Genomic DNA, 17287 nt, shown 5'->3' on the forward strand with positions numbered 1-17287 from the left:
CTAATTCATTTATTTTTCATTCTCTTTCTCATGGGCCCACAATTCCATGTGACGAACGTTAATTGGACTCTGCTCGCAACTCTGCGTGCGGAGTCCGGATGTAATAAGTGTTTGATGAGTTGACCACTCTCTTGAGTAAGCTATAGACCATAGACTACAGTTCGACCTTTTTATTTTTAGCTACTTTGGTTGCCAGTAAGCCAGCCCAACGAATTGGGCAACGGACTGGAAAAGAGGATCTCGATGGAAAAATGCTCGGCGCTTCTCTACTTCTCATCTCTCTCAATCATGGATCTGTTCACAAATCTCTTAATTTCTACCAGAAGGTGCTCGGTTTCTTCCCCGTTAGAAAGCCTGGCTCCTTCGATTTTGATGGAGCCTGGTTTTCAACTATGAGATCAGGGTCCACCTTCTACAATCTGATCTAGTTTTCTCTATCAGCAAAGGAAACAAATGTTATGGTGGAGCCCGGCTGAAAACAAATAAATAAAAGGAGAAAAACAACTGTTCCCGCCTCTTTATGTGTTGGTGAATTGAAGCATCTATCCTCCTCACGTTTTAAGAATTACGCCTCTTCCTAAGTAACGGGTTCCGCCATTTTTAATTGGTTTGCCAGAAGGAGATAAAAAGGCTCTCCAGCAGTAGTTATTATGAATTTCTCCTTCACGCTTTTCTTGTTCGCAAATGTGGCTTACAGGAAACAGAAAAAGATGCGGTTTTCTTTCTTCATTTGGCTGTGTGCGTGAGACGTGAGACCGAACTCCATAGCTTCTTTCTTTGCGTTGGCTTGAAGAGGAAGGAGACGGGTGAAGAAGAGGTATCTTCGACAAGGTAGCTAAATAGTGTAAATTCTTCAATTAATAATACAATTTATATTAATATAAATAATTTGTTGAATCACGAAAATTTATATATTCTTTTTGTGTAAATTTTTTTCATTCTAATTTTTCACTTGGTGGCGATCATCCTATCCTATTTCAAATTACCCCATTTCAACCTTTAAGATCTAAACCCCGGCGTGCTGTTCTTCCCCCTCTTTTCATTCGATCGCCCCCCGCCGCGATTATTTTTCGATTTTTCTTCGCCCAGCAGAAACTCTCTCTTTCCCCTCACCTTCTTATACTGCGCCTCTCTTTGATCCCGCTATTTTCTCAATCTTTCCGGAGGAAGAAGAGAGGCGATAAGCGGCTACGTCTTGGAGAGGATCCTGTTGGAAAAGACTAAGGAGGAGATCACTGACTGGCCGGTCTGAACGTAGCGGCTTCCCGGCTTGAAGAGGAACAGGATGAAGGGGACACCCGTAGGATCTGTCAGAATCCAGGGGATGCTGATGGCCCTCTTAGATACTCTTCTGCTTATAGTGGAAATATCAAGTTTGTCCACCAGGATTGCCTCCTCCAGTGGCTTACTCACAGCAACGCTTACCAGTGTGAGGTGTGCAAGCAATATGGCTTCCCATAATCCCTTTCATTACCATTTGGATATGGCGCTTGACGTTTGTAAGAACCTTTGTTAAAGCTCAGAGACTTTTCTTGAGTCACTTATTCGCTCCCTTGGTTCTTACGGATTGTCTAAATTGGTTTTTTCTTTTTACTGTCTACTAGCATTGTATTTATCTTTCTTGGCGCCACATCTCTTAGAGATTTTTTCAGACATCTTCGAGAACTTGGGGGACATGATGTAGATGATGAAGGTCAAGAAAGGCAGTGTGCAAGTGCTGCTAGGAGGGCTGCTGGCCCTGTAAATAGGGTCCAGGCTGTTGAGGGAAATGGTGATGATCGAATTGGAGCCCCAGGGATTGCTGGAGCAGGGCAAATAATTAGCAGAAATGCAGAAAATGTTGCTGCCCATTTGGAAATGCAAGCAGCACGCCTTAAAGCACACGTTGAGCAAATGTTTGAGGGACTTAACGATGCTGATGGTCCATAAGATGTGCCCTTTGATTAACTTGTTGGGATGCAAGGACCTGCTTTTTATTTAGATGAAGATGCAATGACTGTTCTGTCGATCAATGCTATTTTCCTTGGAGTTGTAACTTTTATCCCTTTCTTACTAGGGAGGGATCGAAGCTCTTTTAAAACTTGCACTGCGGCCAAGCATTACACAATCACCTGAAGGCATGCCTGTTGCGTTACACAACACTGTTGTTTTTAAGGGTTTCACTCAGCATCATTCAATTTCTCTGGCGCAAGCCTTTTGTCCCTCTATTTGGGAAAATCTTAAGAGAGCTCTACGCAGATTTAAATACATGGCTGGCTCATGCTTGTTGTCTCGAGAAACTGCTGCTGAGAGTGAGATTTCTTCCTCTCTATTTGTTGTTGAATATCTATTATTCCTAGCTGCTTCTAAAGATAACCGGTGGATAAGTACTTTGCTTACGGAATTTGGAGATTCAAACAAGGATGTCTTGGAAGATATTGGGAAGCTCCACAGAGAAGTTCTTTGGCAGATTGCATTGCTTGAAGATTTAAATTTTAATACTGTGTTTGAAAGCTCTTCTTCTTTAAATGATGCGCAGAGAACAGATTCAAGCACTGATGAAGCGGATGAACAAAGGTTTAATTCCTTTAGGCAGTACCTCGATCCATTATTAAGGAGGAGAGTTTTTGGTTATTTTCAAAATTATCAATCAAATTGGAGCCTGCGCACCCCAGCAAAAGTCAATGCATTCATTGACTGAGTGATTAAGAGTCCATTACATGATATAGCTATTACCTTTTTCACGCTTTCGGTGGGTGTACAATAAGGGAAGCTTCCATCATTGGAGCCCACTTTTTTTTCATTTCGATACTTATTTCAAGACATACATTTCTTCTAGGAAAGATATTCTTCTTTCTGACATGAGATTTGATGAAGATCCCTTTCCCAAACAATCTGATTTACAAATCTTGAGTCCTGTAGATAATTTTGGTAAATTGCCACAACTAGAGCTCATATAGGGGTTTAAAGAATTTCAATCTTCTACTTACATGGAGTGATCCATACATCATCATAGCTATACTTTAAACTCTTTCTACGTTGGTGAAGATAACCCTTTCAAAGCTACATAGTAGTGGGAAGTTCATTAGCTATGGCTCTTTGAACAGCCATCTTCTCTCTATGGCCCAAGTTCGGGGAAGTAAAGAGGCTTCTGTTGGGCATATAGTCATATACAAGTAATGGTTCATTTGGGTTCTCAGTACACCATCGATTGAGCTCAACTTAGTTCACTGTATGTGAACCTGTGAATTCCAACTAAAAGAAAGCCGAAAACAAGGAAATAACGGCAAGCTTAGGTATATATGCCACATCACTTTTCCGTCAAAGCAAAATCTGCTTGACGTTCATTCTCTATCAATTGCACGGAGGTTTGTATCTTGACTCTTGCCTTTTTGATACTCATGCATTTTCTTGTGAATCATCATATCATACCCGTGATATCAATACTTGGGAAGTTTTACAGACATAACACTTAATTCCATTCATTTCTAACACCTAAACTTTGCATTTTGACATTTATACCACCCATATCATTTATGCCATAAAAAAAAATTAAAATAAAATGCTACTGTCTCAATTTTGACAATTTATATACATTGCATAGAATTCTTATGTACCTACATATTTTTCAAACATAAATTTTTATATTTACATGCATAGCACTTTGGTACTTTCAACCTATGCATAAAAATTGTATTTCACCTAAAAATTAACAAATAAAGTGCTATTTGTGATATGATATTAACGATTTGAGTACAGTGTGTGTAAATATGCAAGTTTTGGTGTGAGATATATATAGATACATAAGAATTGGGTGGATTGTAGGTAAATTCTCTAATTATTGCTTCATTTAAGGTTGCTTAAGAAGTTTGTTGCCCTCCTCCCGAATGACACACTTTGTGGCGACCCTTAGTCAAGCATTCTATTCGGTTTAAGTGTGCAACCGAGGAGGTTCTCCTAGCTTCTTCTAGCAGGCTTGCAAGATATTTTTTATTTTATTTTATTTTTTATATATTTCAAAATTGGTGCATAAATTAATTATTCATATACCATCATTCGTTAGAAAAAATGATTATGTTAGAAAGCATCAGAGGAGACAGATACATTTCATTGCTTTCTTATTTACTTTACTTGATTGTATATGTTTGGTTTGTACATATCATTTTGCTATTCTTTTTTTTTTTTTAACTATATTTACATGTGAAAGAAAGCCCTAGGGTAGGGGACATAGGACATATGTTTAGGTTGAGACCTTATAATATGTGACCAACATATTTGCTTGATAAAATTTTTAATAATTCTTAAAGCCTCATAAAAAAACTCATTTAAATGAATCACAAAATATTTGAAATTTTAATAAATCAACTCAAACCATTCATATAAGATAAAATATTTTAAAAAAATTATAAAATAGCAATATTAATTCAGCTTTTGGATTTATGAGAATTATTTGGATGAGATAACTTATGATTGCTGACAAGAATCCTCTCGTTTAAAGAAGTTTAGCAGTTTCTTTAGATTAATTAAATTCAAAACTAACAATGGTGCCAGAATGATGAAATCATGGGATCTTAACTGAGGTCGTTTAACTTAAAATAAATTTCCCTTTTAATCACTTTAATAATAAACATTGATTGAAAACTCATTTCACAGCAACCAAATAAACAATAAGAACTTAAGGTAGGCCTCTTGAGGCATGTTTTTCTCTTTCTTATCATAGACTTAAACAACAAAAACTCTTAGGATTTCGAGGTTGTTCGTTCAGCAAGATGTAAATTCTCATCCTCTCTTTTAGGCTTTCACATGATCGTATGCGGTGCGATATAAGCCCTAACTCTTTTTAGGATCTTATGGTTGTTGTTTGTTACAATGTAAATCCTCTCATCTTCTTAGACTATTTGCATGATTTTATGTTCTGCAAATGTAAGTGCTAAATTTCTAATAAATTGTAGGAGTGAAACATTAAATAAATTCCCTTTTAAAGATTGTAAAGCCGAACAATAGGCTAGTTTGAGATGTTACTGAAGTTTCCTCGGTATCTTTGACATCTCCTATTTTTCATTTTTTTATATTTCAAAAATAATTATTATACATTGAGCCTTTTCCATTTGATTTTCTTACAATCAATCATGAAAACTGAACTATGAATTCTTGAAGATGAAACTCTAATCTTAATCGAGAGTTTTCATAAGTAATTTTGGTTCTTAAGATACAATTAACTATATGGGCTTGCGTCTGTAGGAGAATAAGTAACCCAAATAATCTAAACCGTATATAATCTTCAGATAAGGAAGGGGAAGAATCTGTTATAAATTTTAGAAAGCAGACAATTATCCTAAATTTCTTAGTTTGAATAATTGAGCTCATTATTAAGTGATATTCTTATGTTTCGAGATGACATATTACTTATAATGTTGTGTTCGATTGTTTAAGCATAATTATTTTCAAAACGAAAATAATCCCAAAATAAGACCAACAGATTTTCTAGCGACTCTGCCGGAGACTAATTTTTCTTTTCATATTTTATTAGGTGGTTTAATCTCCATACATCTGTAGTGTGCCTATTCTTTTGGTATGCCGTGACTGCTTTTTAATCGCTGATATACTTTGCTCATTTCTACATTGAGCAAATATATTCAACTAACTCCTCGACTCTAGAGTCATCTGTTTAATCATTCTTAAACAAAGGGGTTCTAGAATATCTAAATCTAAAGTTATTGAAACTCCAATAAAATAATAAGTTATTTAGTTATTAATTGAATAAATGAAAACAAACGAAATAAAATTTCATTGAAATCGATCATCTCTAGTTTTAGGACTGGGTCCTTCACTTCATATATGGTTCATTTCCCTTTTTTGTTGAGTAGTTTCTGACAAATTAATATAAATTCTACCATTTTCAAAACTTTCTTCACTGAAGTAAAATAATAAAATAAATCAAAAAAATGAAATAAAACCTCCAAAACAAGATAACACTCAACATTTTAAACATAACAAAACTGAAACAAAACTCATACAGATAAGATTTTAAAGAAATGTCAGTCTAACAGACGAGTCACGAAGTACTTTGTCTCTCCGAAAATCTCTACAATCGGTATGGAGCATTAAATTGAATTTGGTAGACATTCTGATATTTGCAAATTTCAAAGAAATTTCTTCTTCTAAGTTGACCTCCTCATTTGTGGACGAGTTGAACATACATTCATATAAAGTCCTCATATTACAGAGGTCAACAATCAAGTCTCTAGCAGATTTCATTGAAATTAAAGTAATTCTTGGAAATGATACCTTTCTCAATATTGAGGTTGGACACCATAAGGGTCACTGAACCGTCATCTAAATTCGATCTAATGAAAGCTCAGGAACTTCGGTCACTGAACAAGGTCCTGAAAGAAGAAAAGTCCACTATTGTCAAGCATACAATGAAGTCAATAGATGTCTGTCTCATTGGTTGTTGTTGTGCTCCACGAAAAAGGACAGTGTTCTCAAAAGATGTGGGCATTAAATGCAGAAAAAATGATATAAAAAAAGAAAACATCAAAAGAAATAGAAACTAAAGTTCATCTTTTTGTAACCCAAAAAGAGGGTGAAAACTTCTTCATAACTTGCATCTGAGGTTAAGGCTGAAGACGTAAATGAGGGAGAGGAATTTCGATCATTGAGAAAGAGAAAATTGTGGAGAACATCAAGTTCTGCAAGGAGACTATCACTGATAAGGAAGTTGGACTTTTCGAGACCTCTTTCTTATTAAGGGATAGCATGTTTCATCTTTTGACTACTAATGGTGAAAAAGGGACAATTTGACTTCATTTTTGGTGAGTTCTGTCTCATTCTCTAGAGCCTACAATCTAGCTACATGATTCCCCTACTAACTCTCCTTAAGGACTAGTGTCGGGACCTAGACAAATTAGAAAATTCAAGCCACTTCTTGACTCCTTCAAGTCTTGTGTGTGTGGTTTCAAATCCTCAACGTTCACTTGATTCGATCAGAACCAATATATAGAAACTCAAGTCGAGTTTCTAATGCCCTATGAAGACATTTTGGGACTTGGGGATTTTCAATCTTTGAAGTAGCACACTATAACCTGCCAACATCAAGGTTCACATGCAATTCACTGATCAAAATCAAAGTCGAAGTTAAAATAAAATGACGTCTCCTCGTGATACGATTTTGAGACTCTTCGGCACTGGTTAAGCGACTTGCCGTCAAGAGCATTTCGCTGGAGTTTGATCGTCGCTCAGTCGATGACTGGTTGGCATTTTGCCTGACTGGTGACTCCGACTGAATTGACGAACGTTATTTGTCGCGTCACGCGCGAGTTGAACTTAAATTGACCTGATGACCGGCGAAGCTGCCCGGATGACTTCTAATGACAAAACGGACCACACGAGTGCGTTTGGAAGATCAAATTTACCTAGGAAGGACACTCATGTTGCTATAATATCACGTACGGGGCAACGGTACACAAATCAGAGAATTAAATTTTAGCATAAGAAAAGAATATTAGAAGGTGGGGTGGGGTAATTTGATTCACGCACACGCCACCCCTCTATTAACGACGTTGTCGTGCCCTAACCCCACAAGAGCCCCATCTTTCGTGCAATACCTTGGCTTATTCGAAACTTCTCCTTCACATGAGACAGAGTTGACCACCAATGCTCTTTGCCCGACACCCTCTGCCCGGAGCTTTTCTTTCTGAAGCTTGCTCCTGCTTCTTCTCTCCACATGGCAGACCTTCGTGACCCTTCACTCACTACTTTGGTAAGTTTTTGACCTTGCAGCCTTGTCTCCCCAAAGCATTCGGCGGGCTAAATCTGCTCCTTCCTGATATCTTCGGCTCCCCATGCTTCTCTGCCCCATGCCCTCTCTCGGATTATTTCCTCTTTTCCTTCTCCTTCAAAAGTCTGTGAGCCCCTTTTCATTTGGTACCATTCTTCACACATTAAGTCCCCCTATCTTCTGTTGCTTCTACCCCTTCTCATCAGAGGTTGAACAAGCCTAAGGGACTAAAATCTCGTGAGCCTGCCGAAGTACTTTGGTTGGGAAATTCTATGAGTTACTAACCTGGTTTATGTTTTGAAGGCTTTGTAGATTCCTGGTCCTATTCTCAGCCGTACATTAGTTGGGAGTCTTATGAGCTTGTTAACCTGTTTTCCTTATTTTAGAAGCTTCAGTTGTACAGTGCATGAACTACAATTGGTTTTGGTACTTATCGATTGGTGAATCATTTTTTTTGAAGCTATTGGTCACGCACGTAAAGTAAAATAAATACCTGCTTGCCCCATGTGTGGTTTGATTATGTGAAGTTTTTTTGCAAATGATTTTCTTGCCTATATAAAGCTACATTCACTTATAATTTGTTTAAATGACGGTAATTGCCCTGTCTAGCATATGTGAGGCGAAATTAACTTTCATACATGGTTTCCATAAGTAAAAAAATTTTCTCAGGTATTGCTGCTTATAGGAATTTTTATTTTCTCATGTTGCAAGTGCAAAGTAAAGTTAACTTTCATACGCAGTTGGCTTAATTGAATGAACTTCTTATGAATTTTTGCTTTAGTTTTCTGATTTTCATTGAAAAACCCCTTTGAATCCTTATGAAAGAACTGAAACTTGAGCATATAATTTCGGGTTTCTCAAATATGAGCTTTCAGGTTTTGTTTCATATAATTGAACTATTGTACGCTTATCTACACAAAACTTGAAATTTATATGAGTTAGATCTGTGAAAATCTAAACTCTTCAAGCTGGTTTTATGCAAATTTGAAATCCGCATGAAAAGTTTTGAACATTGTTTGTGCCGGCGGCTTTCTTGAAGTATTCAAAGAATTCATCCCTCCTGTCTTACGGCATAGCCTGAAATCTGGCTATGAGTTGGATGCGATTTAATTGATGTTTATTTGATGGAATCTACTAACATACCACCCGATTCTTTTTTATTTGCATGCCTAACACCTATTTCTCAATTTTTTACACACGCGCCACCTTTACCTATGCAAAAGATAAGGTGTTTCGCTTTAACGAGTTAATGTGGTGATATCTGTTTTGCTCTGTTCTCTGCTGTTCTGCTCGGCTCCCTTGCTGGACTGCTGTTCCTTGCTTCCATGCATGTTGATTCCTTGTTAACTTTTTAGCTATTCATTATTTAAATCCTGAGGTATTTCTATATTGGTGAATCGGCATGCAATTGCGCATTGATGAGTACAATCAGGCTTATTTCTTGAAAAAGTTGTTTCTTTATAAACTTTATTCCGGAAATTTGAAATTGTTGCGGCTTTAGTTTATGAAATTTAGATATCTTGTCAAATTCATTTTGGGAAATAAGAAATTTGTTATGGTTTATTTTGCGATGACTTGGATGAGTATGGCATTATAATTAGTGAAGTATATATGCATTACTCGGGTCATATACATATGCTTTAATCGTTTACAATTTAACTTCTATGTATCTACTGATTCAACAGTCAAACTTTATTCCTTTTGTATGCAATTCAATTTTTTAATATCACATCAAACACTACTTTCACTTACATCCTAAAAGCCAAATACATTTTTTTATGCACATAGGAGATTAATGTTTGGTTGTCAAAAAGGTAAATATATAAGAATCAAATACTGGGCATGCTTATCTAACATTATTCTATGCTTTACTTAACATCAATTGTGGAGCTATTCATAATGTGGATATATATGGATCATCCAGTGGGACTATGCATTGGACGGTTTGGGGTTAAGAGCAATGATGAGAAAACATCTAAGTATGCGAGAATAGTATTGCATTTATTCGCCCGATTACTACGGGAGGGTGTAAGAGTGGCATACTGCCCGCTAATATTGGGTAAAGTGTTGTCCTTTTTTTCAAGGGCGACTGGTGGTCCTACGCTCTAGAAATGTGACTGATCGATGAACTGCTTCATTTATAAAAATAAGAAAATATAACTTGGCCTCTTTTCCCGTATTAAATTATATTTGACATGATAAAATGAAAAATTTAAATTATCTTTATGGCTAAAAAAATTAAGAATTTTGAGTCTTACCTGTGGCTAGTTCATATGTTAGTCACAAAGGTCGGGTTGAGGATTACCCTCCCTGGGTTGCCTTGCTCGGAGCTTTTTACCCTATGTTGGGTCTCCCATACATGATGCCGACAGTTGCCTACGAATGTCCCTCGAGAATTGTCAGGGCTTTGGTCCTGATTCTGAGCTCCCATTGACTAAAATTCTTATACCCAGCTCTGATCTTCATATATGTACCACCTGACTTTTATACACATGCTAATATCTTCTAATTTTCTTTACTCTGTCATCATATTTGCATGCTCTTACTTGTAATTCTAACCCCTTTCAGCAGTGGCATTGCATGCGGCAAGTACGTTCTAACACTTTGTTTTTTACTGCACTTTCTTTCTTACTGCGCCTTACTGTGCATATTTTGTTTATACATGTAATGTTGTCATTATGTTATTTACTATACCTGTAAAAGACCTCTAGGATAGGAACAATAAGACATCTACTTAAGAGGAACATAACCCGACCCGCAATTACGTAGACATTTATGTTTCAAATATGACCAAAATCTTGACCCAATTTATATTTAGTGGCTAGTAAGGATAAATATAATAAAATTTAGATTAATAGTTTTCTCACTAGGGGTACTACGTAAGTATACGTATTGTTTCAAGTAATATACATTTTTCTTTAAAAATCCTCTGTATCGATCCCACAGAGAAATGAAATGAAGTAAAATTTAGGAATTCAACTTTGAATAGCCTCTACTTAAGTCGGTAGAAAATATCTAAAATAGTTCAAGCAATGAAATAAAGTTTACTAATACCTATGAATGCAAGTTTGAAGTAATTGCAGTGATATAGAAACTTAAAGACATATATATATATAAAGAGAGACTTTCTCCTTGCAAAAGTAAAAGGCACAAAAACTACTCTACATTGTAATTTAATATCACAGGAACTCCCCATAAAAATGTCAAGTCAATTGGAATTAATTTGACCACTAAAATGAATTAATTAAGTGAAATTATATTTTTTACACTAAAATAATTATAATAATTAAAATACAATTCAAAAAATCACCAAATTGGTTTTGGGAGTTCCTTATGACCAGAGGAACCTAAGAAAAATAAAAGTGTAATTAAAATAAATATTTCATTTTTAAGATATTTTTAAATATTTAAATAATTAAAAAATTAATTAAAAATCATAAAAATTACAAGATTGTAAAAACACAATAAAATGCCCCATTTGGCTTTCTGATCACTTGGGACCAATTAAAATAATTCTCATAATTTTCTAAGTCAATATATTAATTTTTAAAGGTTTAAAATGAATTTTCTTTAATTTTCAACTAAAATAATTCTAAAAATAAAAATTTCACTAAAATAATTCTAATAATTAAAATATAAACCAAAAAAATATGAAATTTATTTCTCTGGGTTGCCTGTCCTTAGAGAAATTTAAGAAAAATATAAAATTTAATTTTTCCACTCAAATAATATTTTATATTTAATTAATATTCAAAGCAAACAAATAATTCTAATAACTAAATTAAATATTTAAAAATCATGAAAATTGGTCCAGGTGGTCCTCTGACCTTATGGTCCGTTGAACTAGGTGAACCTCTAGTATTTTTCTTAAGAACAAAGATTTTGTTTTGTTTGAGTTATTGAATTTTCATAAAAAAATCCCTATTTTTGCATTAAAATAATTATAAGATTAAATAAATTCCAAAAAATCGCATTTCCCCTCTGATGTTTTAATTAACCCACGAGTGAGGTAACATAAAAATTTTAAAGTCATTTGAGTTTAATTTAATGAATTATAAGGTGTTAAGGTCTTAAGAGTAAAATGGTAATTTTAGGATTTAAGCCCCAATTAATATTTGGCTTAACCAAAGAGTGAATAGGTAATAAATGATCTTAATTGACATGTCTTGATGATTGAAACATGAAAGGGATAAATAGTAGCAACTAATCTCACTTCGGTCTTATTAAGGATAAATTTGTAATTTCTCAAATTGATGAAATTTGGAAGAGCAATTAAATCAGAAGATATTGAGGTTGGGGGTTTGATTTTGGAAGATCATAACCCACTGATTCAAAACTCTAATTAATGGTTTTAAAATGATTTATGATTTTTGATAAGGATTAAAAATATAAATATTTAAATTTTCCTAAAAATTTTAAATCTATCCATTAAGTTCTAAGGGTTTAGTGGTGAATCAGGCTTAATCAAAATTTTGTCTAATAAAGTTTAGAAAATGACCTATAAATAATCTGAAACCTTTTTAAAACACTAAGTTTCTTAATTAAGCCAAATTGCCCCTAAGGGCCTTTACCCGTATAATCCGTAAGTGAAACATCAAATGATAATTACCTCACTTAAAGGGATAATCAAAACATCAAGGTTCATTGAGCATAAGTGTATGAATTGGTGAACCACATAACAAACATAATAAGACCAAAATGAGCTCGAGACGATTCGAGGGACTGTGAAATATCTAGGGTATTACCGAAGATTTTTTTCATGATCCTTTTGGAATCTCAGAGGACACTTGGACATATTATGATTTGCTTGATGGAATCATCCGCACAGATGAATAAATTAGACCTATTAGGGTATGACATAGGGTTTGGTAGGGTTTGGTAAGGGTTTGGTATACATACCTCAAACATGTATTCCCTGCTTTTCCTACAAGCATGTTTTAGTTCCTACAAAATTATATATATGCATTGCAAATACTGACCTTTCAGGTGGAGGAACGGGAGGAATCGACAGGTACGCGTTTAAATTATTACATTGCAATTTACTTTCATTTATCTGCACCTCTTGTTTCATGCCCATAAATTTTCATGTTAAACAACAAGGTTACATTGCATGTCAAAACTGAAACTTTTAAGATAGTCACAAAACTGAAACAAAAACAAAAATTAAGAAATTAAAACAAGATAAAATTCACCGCTACGACAGTCAAAATATAAGACAACTCAAAATTTAACCACAAACAAAATAACAAAACAAAAATTGCAATTAAATTAAAACGTCTCTATCGGATGATCGGGAATCTCTCGAAGGAGGTAACCTAAGGTTGCTAACGAGATTTCCCACGACAGTCAAAATATAAGACAACTCAAAATTTAACCACAAACAAAATAACAAAACAAAAATTGCAATTAAATTAAAACGTCTCTATCGGATGATCGGAAATCTCTCGAAGGAGGTAACCTAAGGTTGCTAATGAGATTTCCCACGGTCTAAATGAAAATATGGAACTCATTGAGTTGAGTTTAGTAAATTCATTTGAGCTAAGTGAATCCAAAAAAATAGTGGTGCCGGAATGAGAAAATCGTGAGATCCTAACCGGTTTCACTCTAATCAACTTTAACCCTCCCCCCCATAATAATTGAATTTAACTTGTCATTTAAACCATTAAGCCTTAGACATGAACCTGGAGCTAACTTTGTGGGCAGTCTTTTACAGCATGAGGATCTATAACAACATATCTTTTCTTAGAAATTAAACAACAAGTCATAGGATTTTGAGGTTGTCTGCCTAGTACGACATAAATTCTTAACTTTTTCTTTAGGCCTTTGTGTAGCCCTGCTATACAATTTGAGCCCGAACTTGTTTTAGGATTTTGAAGTTGTTGTTTACGACCTAAAGCCTCACATCTTCTAAGCTATTTGTGCGATCATCTCGCATGATCGTAAGCTCTAATTAATAAAATTGGCAAGATGAAACACTTAATTCCTTCTCGAAATTGAAGCCGAATCATAGGATAGTTTGGGAAGTCACTGAGGTTCTCCTCAAAATCCATGACATCCCTTAGTTCTTTTTCCTATGGATTCCAAAAATAAATGTTCTAAATTTGAGTTATTTTTATTTCACACCTCTTAGACTGATCTTTTGAGAAGTCTTATCGTTTGAAACTCCTTGAAGACAATATCCTCTGATTTTTATCGAGAGTTTTCTTAGATGACTTCAGTTATCTAAGATGTAATTAACTATAGGGGCTTGCCCTTATAAAAAACTTTAAAGAACCCAGGAACTTGTTGGTTAACATAAAAAAATGATTTTTTGCTGACTTAAACGAATGTTATAAATTCTTTAGTTTATTTAATCGAGCTTTACTAGTAAGTCGTGTGTCTACCCTTCGGGATAGATGCATTGTATGCAGTATTAGGCTTGTTTATTTAAACTACTGAGGATATGAGATCAGTCCGGTCTTATATTTTCAAATTTAAAATACTACTTTTCCCAAATTATGCATATATAAATTAAACGGGCGTCGGGATATCCATTCCAGCAACCGACAATTTCCAATTTGACGATTGGCAAGAATATCGGTCATTTCATATATGGTGAATTAGTTCGGGTTTATGGATGATGGCTCATACGCTTGGACCTTTATTATGGCTCAATGGTTAATGCTTTGTGGTTTGCAGTTAAGCTAAATTTTAATGGGACACTAATTCATTCTTTAATTAACTATTTAATTATTAATTAGAAGAACGAAGAAGTTGACTATGACCTTGGGTTGACCACATGGAACATTGTTGACCATAGTGGTTTATTGTTCACCATTATGGTCATGGGTTGACCATATTTCTAGAGATTGGCTGGGGAAGGTGAAAAGGTCAATGTGGTCAAAATTTGACTAACCTTTTGTTAGGAATAATTTATTTTGACCATATTAGTGTACCATCAAAGTTTGGGTTCAAGTGGGCACATTAGGATTTTGGTCTAATTTTTAGGGTTTGGTAGGGTTAGGGAAGCCACTAGTGAGGACAGTGATCAATTTGTGTAGGCCTCTCTTTTATAGTAACTTTGGTGGTCACAATGGGGTTTACAGGTAACTTCCTAAGGTTTCATATTGATTTGGGGGACCTAGAGCAATCAGACAACTATTTAGGGTTTTAGGTTGATCTAGGTGATCTGGGGCATGTCAAACCCTCGATAGTCAACTTAAGTTCACCTAAGGTATGTCCAACCCCTTAAGTTCACCTAAGGTATGTCCAGCCCCTGGTGGTTAACTCGGGCTCACACCTGGTCAAAACTTTAAACTCACTCAATCAAGGGTTGGGGCCTTGAACTTGCACTAGTGAGGTTCAGACATAACCCTAGTTTAGGGTTATGTGTAGATGGGTGGTTGAGTCCTCACTAAAGTGAGATCAATAGACTTTCCCGCACATTTCTCCTCCCTCTAGGTCTCCTAGCCATCCAGATTGGTTCTCTTCAAAAGCTTTGAATTTTGCTTTCAAGAGTTGATACTTTTTGGCTGATTTCCTCACGTTTGGAGGCGAGAATGATTTTTGTTTTATTTCTATTTTTTTTCTTTTTTTCTCTGTTCTTTTTGTTTTTCTTTTTTGATGTTCACAGTATTTGGAGTGGAAGCATATGATGGCTGTTTTCTATTGAAGTTTATAGGAAACTTGTTTCCTTGAACTCATACTGTTGCATTATTCCATAGTTTTATTGATTTTAGCGGCTTTCTTTTCCTTTTCATGCATTTCTACCCTACTTCCAATCTACAGGAATAAGAATTCTTTTCATGAAATTGATCTGAAGCGTTCCACTGGTTCAAAAAAATGGAAGCTTATGTTTTTTTCTTTAGAGCGATCTCATTTGCAACAACTTTAGATCTTCTGCAATTTCATGCTTCCTTTTTCATCTTCTACTTGTGTTCCGTTGGTGATCACGGCTTGTTTTGAAAGGAGTTAGAATAGGAATGATTTGCTAAGCAAGTGTTGAGAAGCAATTTGATTTAGTGGCTCGATGCTTTCATTTATAGAAAAGCAAGCCTTCTTACTCATGTGCGCTGCTTTGAAAATACCTTAGCATGAGCTTCTTGTGGAGTTGCTTTAAGTTGTTTTTCAGTGGTGTTAGGGTTTCATAAGGTATTGATAATTTTTCTGCGTTGGGATTCACAACATTTAATATTTCGTTCAAATTTAACTTTAGTGCAACATAAATTGTGTTTATCTCTCTTGTCTTTGTTATATTTAGAGTATTCTAGTTCTCTTAGTACTCATGGTTTTGGAGAGAGGTTCGTCTTCAGAACTGCATGACAGCTGATATTACTTTAGGCACGTTTGAAATGGCATTATGGTATTTGGAATATGCGAAATTCAAAAAAACTGGAGTTCGCCCCATGGGGATCATGTTTCGGGCTGTAACCTTCGATGCTATTAAAAGAACTATTGCAAAGTTGATCGTTCTTCTGGTTTCTATGTGTTATGGTGTCGTAAGGCCTACATTGGGTGGTCTTTCACCAAAGATACAGATGTTTGGGGCTACCTTTTTCTTAGCTTCTAAGGTTCGGTGGAGAATCTTGGCGTTGTAAGTGATCTTCTTATCGGGTTGACCTTTTGGAGAATGGTTTTTACTGTTATCAGTGTTGTGAGCTGATGAATCTAAATTGAATCATAAATTACTTTTTCTTCATTTTTAGTTGATTACTTAAAAAAATTGTTCTTTTGGTTGCAATGTGTAGTATTATATTGCTTTTTTGTGGGACTACGGATTGATTCATAATCAGGGAAAAGCATCTTAATGGATTATTGTATGGAAGATATACATACATACCTCACAATGCATTTTCATATCCAACATCGAAAGTTAGATATTTACTATTATAGTATCTTGGTGTCATATACCTATATATGAAAGTGGATTTCAATTTTAAAATGACAATGACAGTGTCATTTTTCAGGTTATGTTTAAACCTTTAATTGTACGTATGCAAACATGGGTGTTTAGGTGTTACAAATGTAAATACTTAAGAATTGTTTGTTATGTATGTAAACATTGAAGTTTGTGTGATATATATAAGATCTTCTAAGAGAATGGATACGACAAGATTTGATTTGGATGAATAATGATTTTCTATTATGTTTGAAGCCATCAATGCTTCCTTTATGTGAGTAATCACTGGTCGGAAGCTAAAAGAATTTATGTAAGTCATGAATTTTTCCCAAGTAATTACAAATTCAATTACAAGTTGAATGCCTGACAACTCAAATCCAATACTTTTCTCAACCTGTCTGTTATTAACTACTTGCTTTCTTTGTTTTAGGTGTAGTTTTCCTTAAACGTTTTTGTAAAAGAGGATTCATGGGTCGCCCTGAGCCTTACACCCAAGAAACATAAGAGTTGGATGTTGTTTGCAATGTTATAGTATGGTGGACGGACACCGACAGCTCGCAGCAGGCCGCGAGAACGTCCGCAACCAAGGCGACAGTATAACCTCTAAAGCTTTCAGCTTCTATGAACACATGTGATTTTTGTGCATTTAC

General features: G+C 35.1%; 1 long non-coding RNA gene across 1 annotated transcript; it reads left to right on the plus strand.

The window, feature by feature from the left end:
- The first annotated feature begins 1420 nt into the window (after window positions 1-1420).
- Window positions 1421-3956, plus strand: LOC110033303. The gene is made up of 3 exons (XR_002294926.1): window positions 1421-1499; window positions 1605-3347; window positions 3835-3956. It is a non-coding gene; the product is annotated as an uncharacterized LOC110033303 (long non-coding RNA).
- Window positions 3957-17287: the final 13331 nt, after the last annotated feature.

Source organism: Phalaenopsis equestris, unplaced genomic scaffold, assembly GCF_001263595.1.
Source record: "Phalaenopsis equestris unplaced genomic scaffold, ASM126359v1 Scaffold001129, whole genome shotgun sequence".
Classification (NCBI taxonomy): Eukaryota; Viridiplantae; Streptophyta; class Magnoliopsida; order Asparagales; family Orchidaceae; genus Phalaenopsis; species Phalaenopsis equestris.